The 22,296-nt window shown below is 36.7% G+C and overlaps 1 protein-coding gene across 1 annotated transcript in view; it reads left to right on the forward strand.

The window, feature by feature from the left end:
• Window positions 1-22,296, forward strand: part of LOC114147836 (ephrin type-A receptor 6) — a 188,103-nt gene that overhangs the window by 120,477 nt on the left and 45,330 nt on the right. The window lies entirely within an intron of this gene.

Genomic DNA, 22,296 nt, shown 5'->3' on the forward strand with positions numbered 1-22,296 from the left:
CATTATTCTCTATGTTAATGGTTTATCTACAATGTGCCAACCTTTAAGTGTTCTCTGAAACAATTGTGGCAAAACTAACAAACCCATTTATGGGATCACAGATTTTACTTTCTAATCTTTCTTCAATCATAAATGTACATGCAGGTTATAATAATGAAGGAAAAGTGATATCCCCAATGTGATAATATATTGAACTATTCCTTATTCCTTCGCAAGTAAGATTTAGTGTCTTGTACACCTGATTGTCATCACCATTTTAGACGGTCAAAATGTATCTGAACAGTAGTTTGATAGATCCACTCAGGGAAATATCACATCCTTTGCAGAGCTATTGTGTTACCATCTCCCATGTTGAAGTATCAAAAAATGAATATTGCATGCATTTAAACAAAATAATATGGAATAATAAACATATTATTCCAAAATAATCAAGTCTGCCATGACTTTAAAGTATGCTTATCTTTTATTGTGCACTCCTGTTTTGTACTGTGCATGTGTATTAGGTTAAACTGCATGGAATAAATTACCATCACAGTCTTGCTTGTTCTTTTTTCTCATACTTAAGAAATGCCTGACACTTTCGAAATAATAGTTCAATGATCCATACGCAATCTATCCATGCCCAAAGCGGTAAATAGTAGTTCAAATGAATCGTATCGCCCATGAACGTCACATCACTAACCTACAACCTGATCCCAGAAAAGCGGAAGATATTAACTACTATATGTTAGGAAATGTTTTCTTTCAGCCCAAAGAAAGCCTGACGTAAATTAGTTAGCGCGTTACACTCCACTGCTCGGACCCGACTGGTCTGTGCAGCCACAGCAGTACACCCAGGCTGGGCAGACACAGTTCTAAAACTCACCCCATCAAAAACTAAAAAGTGTTCCTTCCTGCAGACATAAATGCCTCAAATCATATATGTTGTCCTCACCAAAGTCTTTCTGGTGGATGTTGTCATCTTCAAAGTAACGATGGACGCCTGTTCGGCTTAGGATGTCCGTTTCCTGCCACTCTTACCGTTGATAAAGAATCCATCCACATGTTTAACTCTGGATAAATATTTCTTCTCTCATAGCCTTTACCAAGCAAAAGTTACCCATGCTGGCTCTTCAAATATAGGAGAGCATTTTGCCTAGATCTGTGAACAGACCTTGGTTTAGGGTCTCTTTTTCCCACAGCTTACTACAGGTGTGGGGAAAGGTGATGTGATGGAAATTAAAGTTAGCCATTCAATCTTTTTAAACTTTCCTCTTATTACAAAACTATGTAACTAGCCAATAAAGCCTGGTATGTTCATCAACTGTGACTGTTGCCCCAAACGAGTAAACGGTTCAGATTTACTCAAATTGAATTCTATTCTATTCTATTCTAAAACAAGCTGAAATCATTTAGCAAAAAGAACAAACAAATCACCATTTTCTCAGAAATGGATGGTTTTTATGGCGGTTTCCTTTCTGCTGGGCCAACTTGTTTCTGCTACCACAGTTTTGGACATGTCCCAAAAAATCTGAGGTCGCCTCAGTCAGCTAAAAATAAAATTGTGCATGCTACAGTGATGTAGAAGGGTAATGCCAAGGAATTATTTACTAGCGGATCTTATGCAAGGCAATAACATGTGATATACTAACTGAGAATACGTTTATTTTTGGTAAAGATATGCATAACTGGCTATGTAAGGTTGTTTTAATAAGACTATTTTGAAATCTGACAATATGTAAATACTACCCCTATTTGGCAGACTGCGATAAAGTCTAGCTTCTTAAGCGTTTTCTATACTTTTCAGAATTTGGTTCACAAATGCAAAAGGTTACGCTTAGTTTATTTTTTTCATTTAAGCCCCAAAACACATTAATTGGTGACAGACAAGGCCATTAGGCTTTATGGCAGTCATGACATTTCCATAATCCTAAAATGTGAGAGAAAACTTGTCATTCATTATCTATTTATTATATTGTGTTCTTTATTATCCCACAGCTATTATTTTTAAAAACCATTGTATCAGGCTGGATAATTAAGCAAACCTTAGCACAAAACTTGAGTGAGTGAGCAGAGAAAGCTTACAATAAGGCACATTAACACTATCTCTCTTTTGGCACCCTGTGGATTTTATGACTGCATGCCATTAAGCCAGTTTCCCCAAGGGAATCATTAAATTTTCATCTAATAGGAAAAATTATTTGAGTGAAGTTTATAATTGATGGGTTTAGAAAACAGGCAGAAGCAGAGAGAGGGATCTGAATTCAGTCATGCAATGCATCTACCTACCATGTTGTCATGGACTGCCGGAAATGAAGGATACATGCTGCGCTCAAACCAACTTGTCTTGCTGACCTCATGGAAGAAAATGTGTGTAAGAAAAAAATCAGCCAAGGGACAGATTAGACAGACCCTTTTGTCTACTACGTTCACTTCCTCGTTACCCCCCGTGTTTTCCTCATGTCCCCTCGCTGGCATCCTTCTATGGATTTTTTTGGTTTGTGTTTTTGCCTTTGCTTCCTGTGATTTTTGTAACTAATTCTTCATTATCTTTTCATTAAACCTCCAGATTCATTTTCCGCCTCCATCTCTGCACTTGGGTCCAACATTAACCATTTAACACATCATGACAGAGAGTCTATGACTGAGATCATACTAAAAGGCAGAAAAGATAAAACGTTTAATAAAGATATATTAAAATATACCAGAAGTGGAAATGATGGATAAGCACAATAAAAGAGGACAGGCATTGTGGACTATTTTTGTCAATTTAAAATAATGTGCAGTCACATAAGACAGAATTTATAATTAATTTCTTAGTGTATTTAGATAAAACTTTTTGTCATGGCTGTTAAATTGTAGTCTTCGGTTGGTGGGCTGGATGTTTGGGGAGTTTCAGGAGCTTTGGTCCCAGTTCCAGTCAGTTCTCAGTTCCTATTGCGATCTGCTCAACTCATGCACATAAAACTTTTCAGACTTTTTTTTCTAAACAGTTGTGAAGAAAATGTGTCATTTTCTTCCACTTTTCAGTTACCTTGTGTTGGTGTTTTGCATGACTAGAGAAATGCATTAAAAAACCCATTTGTGGTTTTAATATGACAAAATATAAATTAGTTGAAGGAGTTTGAATATGTTTGTGAGACACCACATTTAGGACACAGAGTGGAAAAAGTCTGAGTTCAGAGACATGGATTTGATGAGAAAAAAGTAATCAAAGAAAAGTTTAGGATGATCTGGTACCACCAAAGACAGAACAGAACAGTGGATGCTCTACAATCAGCAACAGAGCTAAGAATGACCTAGAGCAAACTCCAGAGCTGCAGTTTCACTTCACAACAGCATTTTTTAGAAAGTAATAGAGATGAGAACACAGTCATGATACCTGAAATAGCTGCTAGATGGAGCACACTTCAGTAATCATTACAGCCTTTGCTCTTCCCCTGCAACATCACATGGATGCTATCTGTGAGAGAGCAATAGCTAACCCACTCAAATCCCACTGAGCATAATATTTTAAGCACTACTTTTTTATATGATCCCCCACTGAGAAGCAAAGTTTTAAGGCGTATTTTTGTTCAGTCCCAATGGAATCACCTTTGATTGTGCTTGTTTTATGCCTGCAGAAATTTCCTGTCATAGATTTCTCATACAACATGATGTTTAGTTTACTGAAGAGTAATTAACTAAAATATTGACCTACTTGGCTACCGCTACATTTTGTATTCAAATTCAGCAACAATTCATTTGAGCTGTGTTTAGTTTGTCTTTTACTCCTTATGCAAGTTAACTGAAATCCAATGTTTGTCAAACATGATTTAGTCCTGAGGAAAAAAAGGTTACATGTTACATAGATTTCTCTTTGTAATTTGAGTAAAGGAGGTTTTTTTTAGTTTCTCAAACTGCTGCTTGCTTCTAGTCATCATGACCTTGTGGTAAAATCAGCACTGAAGAAGCACTCACCCTTTTTAAATTGCTTCACTTGCAGGATTTAAAGCATACAGCAACACAGTGAGAGACAACATACAAAATACTTGCGAGAACTTTGAGCAAATATTCCTGGAAACCTGAATGATGCTAAATTTAGCATCTGATTCAGCATGTCCTTTCTAGAATTGCAGTACATGAGAATTTCACAGCATTTTAAGATGTGCATTTGGTCATAAAATCAGCCAGAGATGTACAATAATCTGTACTCATTACAGGGGGGGTGACAATACTGGGATCACAAAAATGAGGACAGATTATACACGTTATATTTAATGTGTGCTGAAGAATCATTGTAGAATAAAGATTCTACAGAAAAGTAAAGTCTAAATCTAGAAAAATGGATGAGAGCAACTTATTTTGCAGAATTCTCTCAGTGTAAATGTGTCTCATCTGCCAACTGTTTTATCTACTGAAATGGTGGCACACTAACGATTTAAAGTGTTGTCGTCGAGGTTTTGTTGTCTCAATCTGTTAGCAGAATGATGCAGCTGAATAACTGTTTTTTTTTCTTACTTCAAAATAAGAATGCCAAAAATTAAAGTGAAGGCAACTGAACACACAACCTACTTCTAACAAAAAACCAAAATGAAACAGGTTTTTTGATTTATGTATTTAAAGTACAGCAACTCTCAACTTGAAGTTGATCAACTGCAGGCCTCCAGATTTGGCAAAGGCTCCTGGATAGGATTTGGAATGTCTTCAAGAAAAACAAAGCAAAAGTACGGTTGCTTTCAATTTGACTCGGGAATAAACAAATAAACAAAACTGAGAATAAACAAATAGGGTGGAAAAACTTCAAGCACTTACTGTGAATCCAGGGCTTTTAATGTCTCCTGCCATGATATTATAAACATGAAAATAAAAAGATGTGCAGTCCCATTTAGACTCATGCTAAGTTATGCAGATGCTCTGTATGCACTAATAAAGATTCTCTCACATTAACATCTCAAACGCCCGTTGTGGCTCCAAATGATAATTTTGAATAATTACTTGACCACTTGAGGCATGCATGACATTTCTTTCTTATATTTTTAGTTTGTCATTAACAATAAAGACATTGAAAAATAAGGTTGATACAGTTAAGCACTGTGGATTTTAAACTCTTCACACCATACAAAATGAGGGTGCATCAAAAGTTTCTCACATATTTCATAGATCTGATAGGATTGGATGCTTTTTGTTTGGACCCACATTATACTTTTTTTTAAATATGCCAAAATACATTGCAAGATTTTTTTTTTAAATCTGTGCAACATCAGCTTTATGCATCAAAATAGCACATTAGACAGCGTTTAAAATGGATATTTAAAACAGCACCTGTGCCGTTTCTCTTGAAGGACAATCAGGAAGATGCAAAGTAGGAGTAATCATATTTATCTATGTTCAGCTTCGCAAATGTAGGACAAGGACATAAAATCTAGGACATCCAGCCTGATTCAACATGCTGAACAAGGCAGAAAGTAAAAACCAAACTTTTAGCTGCTGAATGCAAACATTAGGATCATAACGAATGACAGCAAAGTCAGGACACCAGATGTGATGCGCAGCCTTAAAAAGTGCTTACAGACTATATTAAATGACCTAAAACTATAATGCTTAGCTGATTCTTATCATAGGGGCCCCACATAAGGCTCAAAGCTTGCGCACAAATTTTGATTCTGTAGTTGTTTTAGCTTTGTTTCTGTATGCATGCTAATCTCGCAAGGTATTTTTTTTCATGAGGAGCACCTGTGTGTGATGAGTAATTACATTTTCTCGTCTCATATTGTTATCCAGGCTAGAAGGCAAATTCAACCTCCACTATTACCTGCGAGTATGTGGGGATTTAGGTGTGATATTGTGCCTTGAAAATTAGTTTTTTTTTTCTTCTCTGGATGTATGAATATTAGAGTTAAATCTAAGCTTATTGATCTGGGAGTTGGAGCTGCAGTGTTCATGGTTTGACTGCATCCATGTGTTTCATTATGTTTTGACATCCTTGTGTTTTTGTAAAATTATGGTGCAGATTTGTGTCATGCCCTCACATTTATTTAGGTTTAAACTGTTACTTTTGCATGCATACTCACATGTAGGTATAAGAAATTATTTATATATGTTCCTTGAGGTTCCCTTAATGTTATTGATATACAAACACACACACACAAACACACATTGGTAGGAAACGTTTTGAGTGAAAGCAATAACGGGGATTTCTAGAAGATGGATATTTGCCAAGAGAGAAGAATAACATCTCTGTGTGTTTTTAGTGTGCACATTTGTTCACGTCTGTCTTGGTCTGTATGTGTGTGCGTCGGTATGACAGCTTTTGGATCACCACTTCTTGGTCAGCTGATTCTCCCCCATCTGAGGTCCTCAGCGTGGATTATAAAACCAATCAGCGATCCGTGATTGCTGCAGCCAACCCGTGATTGGATCGCAACCTGGCCCCTGCCATCAGATCTGCAAAGTGAAAGACTGAGAGATGAGAAGAATAAGATGCGGGGAAAGAAAGAGATGAGAGAAGAGATAAATAAAGACAGCCATCACAGAGAAGGAGGTAGCAGTGGCTGGATGAGAAAAAGAGAAGCAAGAGAGAAAATGCGAAAGCAGGATTTTTGGCATTTCTCATCACTTTTACAACATATTTAGCACAACTAGCAGAAAAACATCTTCTAAAGTGTTCCCTTGTTTAGTTACTGGTTTTAAATGTATAGTTTAAAGTACATTTTTCCTCAGAATTTGTCCTCACAGCTTTAAGACAATCTCTCTCTGTGAGGAATTTAAATATGTTTATATGCAGAACATGTAATTTACAGCAGCAATTACTTTTGAAAGGTTATTGTGACCTGCTTGCATTTTCATCAGCATATAGAGGAAATCAGATTAATTTATGTACTCAGCAGGTTAACCTGTGTGAAGCTACTTCTTTTCAGTTCACTGCACAAACTGATTTTGTGTTTACGGATGTAGTGTTTTCCTCATTGCATGTTAAAGCTGAGTTGCCCAAATATTTCACACTGACTGAAATGAGGTAAAGAATTAGAAACTGTGAGAGAAAATATGTTTGTTTTTTTTATGTTTCAAGTATTTTTAATAAACGTTCAGAAATAACGTAAAATAAGCTAAAAATCTTACAAGTGGTTAAGTGACAAATTCTGGAAATGAAAGCAGCAGACACCTATTTGAACTTTTTAGGTTTTTTCCTATTTCTGCTTGCTATTGCTCTTGTAATAGTTAGTGCATTTGATTAAACTGAAGCTCAGTTATTTTTACCTTTCTGGTGCTTCGGATGCAGCTTCATAATGCTTTGGTTTAGAGCTGGAAGCAATCAGCACATTTCTTTTAATCCTGAAATTGTCCTTGGCCAGCAGGACAGAAGGCACAGAAAAGTAAGAGAATGAAACTGCTGAAGATATTTTGCAGCCACAATCGAGTTGTGCAAACTTCTGCTCCCAGAGTATCTAGTCAAATGTTTCTTTTCTTAAAAGTTGTCAAAACTAGCCAAGGACTAGCTCATGTCTTATCACATGTAGTCTCAATATGTAAAGGCTGCTGTAATGTAAGATAAAATCACACAATTAATTATATTAAAATAAGGATTTTTTTAAAAAAGCTTTGTTTATTCACATATATATGTTCCTGGGCCATTTAAAGATGCATTTGAGGCATTGTTTTTCCTAGTTGGAATGGCTGCACAAAATGTTGCTGTAATGAATTTAAAAAGAAAGATTTGATTGCACAGATATGGTTGATTTGTTTTCATGCTGGTGGTCTGGCTAACTGGAAGCGGTTCTAGTGCTTCGCACAAATCAGAATAGTAAAGAAGGATGATTATCTCCTAATTATTCAAAATCATCTCAAATCAATAGCTAGGTGGATTAATCCACAGGTGTTTCAACAGGACAATCATTCCAAAACCTGATTCCAGATGGATAAAGTAGGCTACAAGTTTCTGGAAGGACTGGTCTGGGTAATGGGGTCCTCTGTGACCTTTTGGGGTCACAGAGGCGGGAGCTCGACTGGAGTCTGCAGCTCCAAGGAGGAGCTTTTGGTAAATATGTGGGGCTTTGTGAGAGCCCCGCATGGCTTGTGAAAGAATCAAGGGCAACACTCCAGGTGTGTTTTCAGTGAATTACATTAAATATAACTTGAAAGTCTGGCTCCTTAGAAGTATTCTTTAAATAATTTCAATCTCAAGCTGTGCAGCCCTGGTACAGACATACCCCAAACCTGCTAATTACAGCAAAAAGTGGCTTTGTAAAGTTTTGACTCAGGGGCTGGGAATACAAAAGTATTTCACATTTTGTTTTGTAAAAAGAACAAAACTGAAGAATAATTCATGATATGTATCCTCATATACGCTACCTTCTGTTGGTTATAAACCTCATACAACACATTCAGGTTTGAGGTTGTTAAAAAGTGTTAAGTTTTAGAAGTATAAGTAATTTTCAGATACTTTATACCTTTTTGGTCATCAGAGGTTGAAGATTATATTTATTATCTTTACAGTAATTGGAATAAAAAAGCATCTCATTCTTTCTCGAAATAGTGTTTTAAATGGTTTGTGTCATATTCAGGATGAGCAAACTAAGTTTGAAGAATTTTCAAAAAATTATAAATCATTTGGATCCTGTGTGCTGTTTTAGTCACAAACATTTTCATGGCTAAAGCAAGAAGAGACAATATCCCCAGTTTCATAATTCCTGAAGCTAATGTCCCATCTACTATTGCAAGCATTCCCCATCTCTTTGTAAGTGCTGAACAGTAACGTTCTTTTTTGCCCTGCCTATTATTTAACCCCATGAATGGAGATGGTGGGAGGTATAAGACAACACACAGAGGGTGTTCCCTGACCCATTTTGAATCCACAGCGGCCAGGTCAAAATTCTGCTTCCAAAGTCAAACAGCCCCAGATGGCAGCATACCTAGGCTGATCCACACCTTCGCTCAACTGGAATTAGGACGCCATGTAGTGGCACTGGGAAGGTAATGAGTGGGGCAGTGATGTTGGGTCCAAGGTTGGCAAGGCTTGGGAGGATGACTTGCTGGCTAATGGGCAAGCAGATGGTTATATTCTCTGCAGGTTGTCCAGGGAAAATCACAACGGTTCTGATATAAGCTTTAGTCCATCTTTTTGTCCTTGTTTGGCTGCAGATTAAATCCAAACCCACACAGCAAAAATGGGAATTTGCTAAAGTGGGGCAGCATCAACATAAAAGACACACAGGAGTTGTGTTCAAAATTTACCACCCTCATTCAGTGGAGCAGTACCAATTACACTGTCACTCTTTTAAAAAAGTTTTCCTTTTAGTTCCCTTGGTTTTCTGTGTCTAGCATGCAATACATCATTCAAAAACTCTTAAGATAATCTAGTGTTAAAAATAATTTTACTGTCTACATTTTAAAAGCTGTAGTCAAAGTTGCATTTGGCACATTTGAGCAAATATCAATAAATTGAGCAGGTTGCACTCAGTTATAGGTACTCTATGGTTACATTGACAGGTGTTCTGATTTTTTGTTGAAATCTGTCTTTTTCACGATTGTTTATGCTACTAATTAAAAGCAACCGCAATCAGACCTCTGTCCACAGAGGAAGACATCAACACAGATATCATACACTATCGTATTCAGGTTACTACACAAAGTGGCACAAATCTGATATTTTGTGGGGGTGAAAAGATTGAAATCTGCCTGTTCAGACAACCATGAAAAAGTCAGAAATGGATCACTTTTGCCTGCGGTGCTATATTTTTAATAACAGAAACCTAGTTTTAAAGTTGTGGTGCAACTCCTTTTAATATAATAAATACATAACAGGAATCTTGCGTCAGAATTAACTTCTGTATATCTGACGTAGAGAAAAGTGTGGATTATTTATTTATTGCAGTGTTTTCAGTCCATTGCCTTCTTAGGGAGGAAAAAGCTGGCAGAGCAGTGCAGGAAACTTGGACCTGTAGTTGCTGCTCTCTGTGTCTCAATAAAGGTCTATGTTAAAGTAGATTAGCATTTGAAGAAAGGTAAATACTATCCATCTCAGGTCAGGCCAATGTGGTCAAAAGGACTTATCAGGTGCACTTCTGTCAGTGCAGAGACCTTTGCACAGACAGTTCAGGGGAGGATAAAGTCACATTTGCAGCACAATGCACAAGGTATTGAACTTCTGCTACAGTGTGATTAATACATCCACTGTTTTAAGTATCAATGGCCCCAACTTTGGATCATGAAGAACCGAGTTGCGAATATGACAGGGAACACAACTCGAATCGAGATTGTTAGTTTAAGCAGAGTGTGCCTCTCTGCGATTATCCTGCAGCCAGGTGTTTGCTTACTGCGCTTACTGGGAAGTTTATTTCACCTGCTTCCCATGGGGGTTCATTTCACCTGAGGCATCTGTTCAACTATGCCCATTATTTGACCTACAGCACCTCGTAATACCAGTGTCTTTGACCTGCTCCTGCAGCACATATTCATAAACTCACTTACATGGAAATGCTGAATTGGTGGTCACAAACAACAGATGCCAGGTTAAACAATCTTAACACAAGAGGGGACGATTTTCAGCTTTGCATTTTGATGAAAATGCTTGAGGAATTTCATTAGTGCAACACTTGAGGTGTGGAAGATCAAGCCGCACTTGAGCTGAGTTCAACAAATTCAAAGAGAAGGTTAGGAAGGGGCGGGTTATCGCAGCTGTGCTCAGTTGGGAAATCTGTAAAAACTGTCCTTTTACCTGTTGATTTGTATTCTGGTTTGCTGGATACTGCATACAAATAACCACCTGCTTCAGGTGGTTTTTATCAGGCAGGAGGGCTGCGGCCAAAGTCATTGCTAATAAACTGCAAGGACGTGTGTACTGTACTCAAGTTTATCTTCCAAGGAGGTAAACCTCTAAGTTCCTTTCAAGTAATCTTGGGAAATATTTTTTCCACACTATAAAAATATTAAAAACATTTTTCTGTCAACAATGATTACTTCTTAATAAATTTTTGGGGATGCATTGATGGATGGAGTGCCTGCTCTTCATCTTCAGAACCACACATGGAGAAGCAGCATTCAGCTTCTATGCACCACAAATCTAGAACAAACTTCCAGAAAACTGCAAAACAGCAGAAACACTGAGTTCCTTTAAATCTAGACTAAAAACACACCTGTTTAAAGCTGCTTTTGAAGCATCGTAAATGAAGCATTAATCAACATTCGACTGTGTAACGACAACACTTGACAAAATTTAATTCTTCAATTGTTGACTGTGTTTTCTATGACTGTAGTTTTATGATGTAAAGCACTTTGACCTGCCTCGTTGCTGAAATGTGCAACAGAAATAAACATGATTTTTAAAATCTCTTTGCCTATTACAGTAACTTGATCTACGTGACTGGAAAGTATCAACATAAATTAAACTGATAGGAGTTAAATATTGACTTGTATTTTATAGAACTGGATATTAATTGAATCTGTAAATTGTAAAAAAAATTTAGAATACTTTTGTTGTTGACTAAATTGTCCATGTAATAATAACCAATAGTTCATTGGCTCAAGGGTTGTAAATATTTTACAGACATCCTAGCAACAAACTATGTTACATTTTCAGACATTTGTACCTCGCAAAGTTATCATAATATCCATTTTCTCTTAAAATACTTACTTTTGCATTTGAAGTATCAAATGAAAGGTAATGTTACTCAAAACGTTCTGATAATATTTGGTCTGTTTGGGGCGACTGGGCTCAGATAGAGGCTCAGACCCCAAACATTGAAACATTGTATGCTTCAATGTTTGGGGTCTTCACTAAAATACCTACAGCACTGTGGGCTATAGGATCATATAGTATATCCTCAGTCAGCTCCTATAGAGTCCTCCAGACATACAGTAAGTCACCCATTCACCAGTCAGTGTTAAGAATAGCTTTTCCCACAGATCACTATTCAGCAGTGTTCAGAGCAGGTGGGGAGTTTGAAGGGATAGAGATTAGCTCTTTCTACCACAGAAAATGATTTATGCTGAGACTTTTATCAGGACGCTTTTCCCCTCACGCAAAGATCATTTCCCCTGACTTCACCTCACAACGGGCACTATTTTAAGCATTGCCTCATTAATACAGACTGATTGGATTCATTGTTCTGCAATCCTGATGGATGTCCTCTGAAGTTTCCTCCCTCTTAACTCGCATCTCAAACTGCTCTTCAATCTTCGGGTAGAACTTCCTTTGAAGAATACCAACCCATTGTCTTCTGAGAGTTCAATAAATCAGCTGCCAATGTCTTTTGTTGGTCCGCTTCTTTTAAATGAAACTGCATTATTCGCAATCCTTTACCTAAATCATAATGGCAGAAGTTCAAACTGAAATCTCTATCTGCATTTATATAAGACTCACCGTAAAGGCAATTTGCATAAGGTCTTACAGATTCTGCTCTCCTTTCACTGTATAATCAGGTATATGCATACATCATATAATCAAGACTTCTCTTAGATTATATTTTTAATTAGATTAATCTTGGCCTATTTGACCCCTGATTGATAACTTTATGTTAAACTTGGCAAATCTCTCACTTTTATTGTTAGGATCTCTGTACTTTAACTCATTCTTTGACATGTATATATAAGAACACAACCTACCAACACATCATTTTTTTCCCCCGTTGTGACCTCTTCACCAAACTGTGTAATAGTTGAGTGTTTAACTTCAGGATGAGTTACTCTGACAGCTGGTGTGTGTATAGATGGCTCTGCTTGAAATTTGCTCCATAGGAAAGAGTGTTCCACTGCAGTAAGTCTGCTGTGGGTGCTACACCAGGGTCGGCTGCTATTTATACTGTATCTCCGCTGCTGCAGCACTTCGTTCCTCTCTCTGTGCACTCCCACTGGGAGAGGAGATGAGGGGAGAATTTGAAACTACCCAAAGTTTATACTCTGTGCTCATGTTTGATTATCGCTCTGTTTTTTATGTAACAAGTCAAAGTTGCTTTTCAACGAAGATTATATCTCTGCGTGAATGAGCGTCTTCTGAGAACACTGAAATTTTTGTTGATTTTATATATTTTTCAGGTGAAGTGTTCTTTGTATCTTCGCCCTCTGAAGTTCAAATGTGAATAAATTCACTAAGCCAAGTTGGCATTCAATAATAAGCAAAATATAGCTCAAAATAATAGGGACAATCTCATGGAAGTGGTGATAATTTTGTTGGTAAACCCAGGAAGAAAAAGAACAGCTTTCAGTAAAGGAGAGGATAGTTGTTAACGTAACAGATTGAAATACCAAAATGGGTATTTTAGCACAAAATTCAAACTTAAAAACAAGGAATAATACAAATTATGAAAATATATGCTCTCTGTTAAAGATAGTAGCTAAAACTACTGTCTCATTTCCTCTCTTCTGTTGCCTTTTTATTCTCACAGATGCAGAATTATGCACCCTATCATTCTTGTCAGCCTATATTTGCATCACTTTCCAATACTGGATGCTTGGTTTCAAGGATAATGAAGCTTTTAAATAAAAGCATGAGAAATGGACAGGTTGCTGAGGACAGGGACCGGCAGGGAAATCAGCTGTCAGCAGCCAGATACGTCTGCTCTTCTCATTAATTACTTTTGGGGAAAGAGAGGTAGAGGCCAAATGAGTATTGATTATGGTGGGCCAGTATAGGACCAGTTTCACTGGCCTTTCTCACACATCATTGCCTCTCCACTTCCCCATTAAGTGGAAACAAGAGGGATCAGTGGCAAGCTGGGACCTTATTAAAGACAGGACCTGGTAGTGGTAGACAGGCTAGCTAGCACATAAGTCTTCTCTACATAGGCAACATTTTGTTCGACTTTGTATCTATCTGTCATTTAATCCCTTTTCTCTGCCTGTCAATGACAGGATGACTGTTTAAACTTAGTAAGGTTTTTGCAAGTCAGAGGATGTCCGATTTAAACATCCCACTGGATTACTTTTTTGCTTGCTTTTGTTTTTCTTTGTAACTTTCTTGTTTTCAACCCACACTGAAACCTGGAGCAAAAAATAGTCCAAAGCTCACCGAAATACTTTTACTTCTCCCTTTAACAGCAACAACCTCTGTTTTTGTTGCATGACTGATGATTTTAATTACCTTTTAACTCCCTGTACTCAGCAGATACACATAATAAATGGTGCACAAAGTTGTTAAAGCAACCATCTGGGCTCTATTGAGCTTTTCGACACTGTCATGAGAAAGGCAGCCACCGTATCTGAGGTGGATAGCAGGTGTGCCACAGGATAACATGAAACTATCTCACTTAAGATTTGGATGACAGCTATTCAGAGTCAAAGGAATCTCATCTATTTTTCTTATCTGAGGAGCAGTAAAGAGGGATCAGAAGAAGACGGTCTGTATATCCACAGAGGGGGCAGAGATTGTATGTGAGATTGCTGAACAAATTACTCTGAGAAATGTGAAGCTACAATGGAATGAAATGAAAGCAGACATATTAATTAGATGTATATGTAAAGTATAATGGCAAGGATAATCTTGATCAGTAACACCAAAAAAACTGATGTAAAGAGAATATTTCAATATTTCTTTAATTATTTGGTAACACTTTATTTGAAGACTGACATTAATACTGTCATAAACATGACATAACACCGTCATGAAGCGTCATTCACTAAATAATAGTTTTAATGCAAAGTGGACACTTTCAATGGATTTTTAATACAAATTCTAACACAACTTTGCATTAAAAGTGTCATTATTTACCGAATAATGCAAAATTGGTTATTTTAATGCAACTTTTAGTACAGCTTTGCATTAAAAGTGTCATTATTTACCACGTGCCACTTCATGACAACAGTCATAGCCATTCATGAAGACTCCTTCATGTTCATACCAGGTGTCAGTCTTGTGCACACCCCTACAAATAAAGTGCTACCAATAATTTTTTCTTATATTTCTTAAGGAAGCACAATATGTGGCATTTAGCAATCCATCCATGCTTTACATTTTCCTAATTCAAAGTGGTGAAGAGGACAACCTGGACGTCTCTCAGTAGTTTTTTGTATTTTAGTGGGGAAACCTAAGGGATCCCCAGTCCAGACAGGAAATACAGGCATTCCAGTGGATAGTTGTAAAAATGACTGCATTTTTAAAAATGGTATCACAAAGTCCACTTCTACATAGATTATAATTTTTTGTCTTTTTCACCAAGCATGGTTCTTCTCAAATTTTTGACATTTATCTTTTTCACATGATTAAAAGGTTAATTGATTGGTCATCTGTTGCCTTCACTACTCATAAGCACAAAATATTGCCATCAAAATTTTGATATCACATGAGAAAATGGCTAAAAATGGACAAACCAAAATGTGAAAAACTGAAAATGTGAATGCTTTTCTAAACATAATCAAAGAGTCACACTTCTAGTTGGGTGGCGGTATCGGTTATTGCATTTGCTTGAGCTGTCACTTGTTTGAGTTAAATTTCATAACCACTCTATAATTAAGCCCAACAGTTTATTTGGCTTTTGTCAGGCGTCTGCTGTTTCTATGTAAGATTGGAGTTTATAACACACAGCGCATGACCCACAATGCATTGGAGGTAACCTCCAGATTTAATGAAGTGTAATGATGATGCTCCCTAAATTAGAGTACATGTCATTTCAGTTTTGCTTATCGTTTGTGTTATTAGCACGCAAAAACCCACAGGCTTACTTATACTCACAGAGACATAGCACATTCAGTAAATGTGATTTTCCTCAAGCTGATTACTTGAAGTCCCGTAGGCAACGTTGTAGATGGAGTAAGGCGTTTCCGAATCACCTCACGTACCTGACATTGGCAGGCAGTGTTGGGAATTGAGCCGAATGTTATCGAATTGAACCAATTTAAATTAAATTCAATCGAACTATAATCAAAGTTTGTAAAGCTTTTAACGTTCATGTGATTGGTTACACAAACAGTATCCTCCTATAAAAAAAAAATCAAAAGGAGATCAGATTGGACCCGACATGAGAAAAAGAACCACCAGACACCTACACAAAAGAGACACGTCAATATGACCGTTGTAAACAACAGCTCCCATATGTGTTTCTCTTTAACGCCATCTCTTTATCAGCATTGAATCAGTGGACTGTTAGGACATCGTTTAGGCTCCCACACAACATCAATACTGGCTCTATTGATTTTTTTTAAACAGTTAATGGAAGCCTTTAGGGTAGGAAAGCTAATTAAAATCATATGCAGGTCAAGCTCATTTAAAGACTCCCCATTAGTTTATGTTGAACTTAACCACGGTTGACTGAAAAATCCATCCATGGGGCATCATAATTGACTTATGTTTCTAATGGCTTTTCAGTTCTCCTTCATACAGGAGAAAGATGGGGAGTTCCTTCGGCAGATTTCATGTAGCAGGTTTAATAACCCACAAATGGAATCATTTAAGACAATTGACGTGTGTATTTGTGTCCTCAAAGTATAGTGTCAGTGCCTGAAGAAAGTGTTCTCAAACACAAAATCTTGTTCTTAGAATTATGATTTATTTATGATCAATAATAGAAATAGAAAATTATCCAGGAAGAGATGAAGAGCAAGCGATGGAAGATACATTCATTATTACATTTAATTTGGATGCATGTAGTTTTAAAAATCAGTACCACTTAACTTTTACTCTACACACTATTACAGTGGACCCTGGTTTTTGTGGCCACATCCACCCAAGAATAGCTGGAATCCATAAATTCTTGAGAAACTCTCTAAAAATGTTTATGCCCATCATTTTTTTATTATTTCAAACACTAAATGTATCTTAACATGCACAGTGGAAACTGTCTTTGCACTACCACAGAAACTAACATCTGCACTCGTCCTTATTTCTGCTTTTTAGGGTTCAGCCAATGAGCACCAAGGAAAATAAAATAAATGGTGCTCCTGGATTGGATGCTTTGCAAACACCAGTGAATAGCATCTCGCGTAGAATTGCATTAATGTATTTCAGCTTCCTAGACTGCATTTTTTATCTTTCAAATATTTACATTTTTCTCTATGAAGGAATCCTTGGCAGGTTTTCTGGGAATAATTTGGAGCTACGATCCACAGAAAAATTCTTCACAAATACTGACTGGCTGGGGTCCACCCAACTTCCAAAAAGGAGATGCTTTATGAATGTTGGATTAAAATACCTATTATGCTTCCTTGAACAGTTTATTTAGGGCTATACAAACCATATCAATTAAATGTTTTGGACAAAATCATGCTTAGGTGATGAGGTCATGCCCATTTTCAGTTTTTTAGGGCCTCTTGTCACTTTAAATCCAAATAAGATGCTGCTGCCCCCCCCCCCCCCTCCCTCCCCAACTCTTTAAACTCACACGTGAAAATGGCTGCAACCAGATGCGCAATTATACAACCGTTCATCTTTGAAAAGCAGAAGTAGAGCCTCCTGAACAACCAACAAGAATGCAGCTAGTAGTTTCTGGATGGTAAGTCAACAAAACAACACTTGTCTTTTCCAGCAGCCATTGTACAGCACAAACAGTGGTGAAACAATTTGAGCAAATGTGATAGAGCTTAGCTTGGGCTGTTGGGTGATGGGCAGAGCTCTGTTGAAGTTGCTAGGTAACTGGCTAGGCTTTGCTGTTCTTGCTAGGTAAGCGGCAGTGTCTGCTGATTTATGACAGAAGGTTTTTGAAACAGTTCATTTTCCAGACACCAAGAAACATGACCTTACTGTCAAAAAACCGACTGAGTTTTGTTTTTTGTTTTTTTAGCACTTGGGCTGTTTTTAGAAGGAATAAAGACCCAAGTGGAAGTACAAAAACATGCAAAATGTGAATTTTGCACCTTAGGTCTCCTTTAAGTGTCTAAAAATGATTTGTTAATCAGTCTTTCAGGAGCCTAAAGAAAGAGGTTTTACAGTGGAATTCCAACTTTTATTGTCTAGCATTAATCTGAGAGGGGAAAGCTAAATCTATGGAACAAAGTTTGATCACCCTTCAGCTTTCAGCAGCAGAGTCGCCCCATTAGGATTAAAAAGAATGCTTTGCTTTGGTCAGACATTTGCTGTTGAATTTTCATGAAACCAGCATGTTTTCTGCTAAGCAGTAACTCACGACCATCTTTATTAACTGGAAGGTTTGTCAGCATCGTTTTGAAATGTTGCTTCTGTCTGGTCACGCTCAGCCTGGCAGGCTATCTGTTCTCAATCATTGTATATCTGAAGGTTTACTTCTTCAGATCATGGAGAGCTGGGTTGATAAGAGACAAGCCTTTAAGAAAGTCACTGACACTGAGCACACGTCCATTGCATGGGGAAAAAAATAACAAATTTAGCAGGAAAATAGATAAGCAAAAACAATTAAAACAAATCTTTTGAAGTGGTAATAGCTCCACCATTTCATGCTGTGAACCAAAACTCATACACTAATAAATACAAATATTTAATTAAAATAGATCATCTTTGAATCTCCTAATTTAGACTCTAATTAAATAACATATTTTGGAGAATTGTTGTTTCTCTTGTGCTATTGTGTGGGCTGGAAAATCAAAATGTTCATGGCGAGCTCTGTTTTGAGATCCAGAGTGAGCCTCCACATTTCTACTGGCAATTATTTTCTTCCAGACGGACAATAGTCTCCAGCAAACATATTGTTTTGTCACGTCCCAGCTTTCAACTCTTGTGCGCTCTCTTCTCATGGGAATCTCTTAGCTCCCTTGTTTATTTTTGTGAATTATGTGGGAGCCACAGCGGAGGGCTCATTTGAATCTGCTAGTCAGAGGGAGATTAAACTTAGGCTGTGTTTATTGTTTCCTATCGGGAGCCAATATGCTAACAGCAGATGCCAGTGGTCTTGCTGTGCCTTAGTTTGACGGATGCACAACATGACTCTCACCACAAACCTCTGCAGTTGCGCCCAACTGGCACAGGCAGCAGAAGAAGGACAAAAAAATTCCTGTAATTTCTGGGCTTTAGCAGAGTGCTTCATTACACAGTTAGATCAGATAAAATCCCCCGAGATGAATTTTCTCTGTTATCTTGAATAGGCGAGGAGGAGTGAACTGGTCATATTAGAGGTAATATGTATTAATAACAGATAATAGCATGTCAGTAGCTTTGGCTGATTTTATTTCCTGTAAAGTAGGGAATTATTTTCTACTTCAGCTGCTTCATATTGTTTTTAAGACAAAAAAACCCTCTCGTATGCATGCATGTACGCTTACACACAGAGAGACACACTCTGCCCTTTGAGCTTAATGACTATGCTAATAATATAAGCTGTTTCAAGTCACGCATGACATTATTTTGGTCAAGTTTTGCTAGCATTTCAGACTACTTACGAAATTTTAAAAAGCCTATTAAGGATGGGTTATTAAGGAGAAGCCATGCATTAAAACACATTTAATAATGTGAACGCGGCTGTTTTTCTACTCTGGATCCTGCACCTCTGTGTTGCACTACCAGTACTTTATCAATCATGTTGACTTGCCTTATTTCATGGACATTCAGTTTATTTATATAACACTAATTCACAACATGTCATCCCAACATTTTACAAAAAATACTCAATTGAAGCTCAGTTTATTCTTTTCTTAGGGAGTTAGGTATGTTTCATTTTTCTGTGCTTGGCAAACATTTGAATGTGAAAGTATTCTCTTTTTTTTCTGTATGTTGTCTTTAAATAACCTACAGAATGACAAGCTAAGAATAATCTAATTTGAGTAATTTTGGTTCAAATACATACTGATTGGAGGGACCTGTGTGGTTTTAACAAAACAGGGCTGGGCGGTTGACATGGGTTGTAAACCAAAACAAATTATGAAAGTCACTGCTTGGTTACAATGGAATTGGCTGAAACGAATAACTATTGTTATAAATTAATTAACAAATAACATATGGTTAAATTAATGGGGTTTTTTACCCATCCTTCCCACATTTTTACCCTATTTGTCCTTGCAAAGTCATGAAGAAACTCAGTGTTTTCAAGAGACAGGTTGCATCTTGGACACAAGATAACATTGACAGTCTCACAACTGAATTCAATAGAACCAAATAAAACGTCCATAGAGTACAGCAACTAAAGAGCTACCTACTTTCTCACTTCAAATAAAAACATATATTCATAGTTAATTAAAAATGGTGTCCACAAAGATCTCTAAACTAAATCCTAATACAGTATTTTAACGCACAATTGGGTAAAACTACAAAAAATGTGTCCTGCTACATTATCTCAGTTTTTGTGGATATATTTTATAAATACAGTATAACTTCTAAGTTAATTTAATTTTTTCAAAGAACATTGAACTGCAGTTTCTTTTTGTATGCAATATATTATCTTTCAAAGATCTAAGAAAGAAAAGTTGATTTCAGCCATGAAATGGTTGATGTTATTCACACAGCTCTTCCTGGAATTAAAGGCACAGGCAGGTGAAATCCAAGGTATTTTTGAATTTATGTGAATAGCAGCATTTTTATCTAGTTCTATCCAGTTTTTACTCATTATTTCACTCTTTTTCATACTGAACAAAAAATTAGATTTTAAATAACTCGGGTGAAAGACAAAGCCTGCAGGGAGTCTTAAAAAGATTACTTTTTTTCTAATTTAGCTTCCATCAGATACAACACTGTTTTTAACATCTAACAAGCTCAAACCCACAGCCAGCTATAACCTACCCTAATATTTCTCCACATTAATGTTTTCTCTTCATCTTAAGAGCGTACATTTCCCAGATCTCTTTGTGACATCTGCAAAACATCTTCAACCAGGCACATGAAAAATATTGACTGAGGGTTAAGTTTCCCTTTGGGTTTGCTTGGAAAAAAGCAAGCTTACATTTGCATTCACATAACAAGTAAGTTATATTTACTAGATGATAGAATGTATATTAATAAAGCTGTTTCATCTGCTGACTTGTGTCTCCTGGGAGCAAAATGCAATTATTTATCCAGAAGAAATTCATAAAGCCGTTCACTGCAAGAAAAATAAGCATGCCTTGCTCAACATATTTTTGATTGAAACTAGATTAAGTTATCACACAGAGACTGATGATTTTGTACACCAACTTAAGACTTTTTGAGACAGAAATATTGATAACTACATGATCATATGGCAATTTTCACTAAAGAGTGTCAACCCTTGGTGCTTCTGATTCACTAAATAGAATCTCTCTATTTCACTTTTGCTTTTTAGAAGCTCCTCACTATTCATTACCATTTTATCACATTAAACATTCACTTTACTAAGAGACTCTGTGAATCTATGCATGAAAGAGAGTTAAATGCTAACCTTTGTATGCAGTTAGACTGTGTTAGCTTGCTACTAGACAGCCATTTTGAGAGATCATCACAGTATGTAGTCATGCACAGTGCCTTGCAACAGTTTTATACCCTTTAAACATTTTCACTTTTTGTCACACTACAAACTTCAATGCATTTTAATAGGATTTATGTAACAGAGCCACACATATTAGTGCATGAGTATGACATAAATATGAAAAGAGTTTTAAAAGTATTTCAAAAGGGTAGTGGGAAGATGTCTTCATACCCCAGAACAACTTTGTGCTACTTTCAGTATAAATCCGGCTGTATTGTAAAAGTTTTTTAGGCTTTTTTGAGAGCTTATTTGTCCACAAGCATCATGAAGATGAAGGAAAGCACCAGAAATTGCAGAATTAAAGTTGGGAAAAAGCTCAAAGAAGGATTAGATTATTAGTAATATCCCAAACTTTGAAAATCTCAAGGCCACTATTCAAACCATCATCAAAAAATAGAGAGCAAACCAAGACATGGCTGTTCACTGAAACTAAGAGGTCTGGTAAAAATATTTACCAGCCAGCCGGGAAATCACTCAAACCTTGCAACTAAATCTCCAAAGTAATGCTTTATATCTAAGCCTACTAATATGTCTGACAAAACATTCAAATCTAATTGAAAATCTGTGGCAAGACCTGAAAGTAGTGTTGGGAGTTTAAACAGTTTTGAAAGAAGAACTGGCAACAGGTGTTTGTCACCTACAACCCAAGTAACACAACAACCACATAACTTTGATAGACTTATTTGGACATAAACTAATTTTTAGTTCTGTTTTGAAAAAATTCAAGGTTGTACAAAATGTTTGAAAGGTAGAGAATGGATTGTGCAAATTAAAATAAAATTAAAACAAAATGTGATTTCTCTCACATCTGTTCTAAAGGAAAAGAAAGGGAAAATCTGCTCTTAGTATTTAACAAAACTTTCATAGTTGCTGTCTATATACAGTTTTTAAAATATTAAAAACAAGGATGACAGTGAAATGCAAAAGAGTTCAAGGTGAGTTGTACTGACAATTTTCATTTACATCAAATCACTTTCCAAATAATCCATTTATTGTTAAGAATAAATCGCATTGCAGGTTGCAGGCGTAC

Source organism: Xiphophorus couchianus, chromosome 7 (assembly GCF_001444195.1).
Source record: "Xiphophorus couchianus chromosome 7, X_couchianus-1.0, whole genome shotgun sequence".
Taxonomy (NCBI): domain Eukaryota; kingdom Metazoa; phylum Chordata; class Actinopteri; order Cyprinodontiformes; family Poeciliidae; genus Xiphophorus; species Xiphophorus couchianus.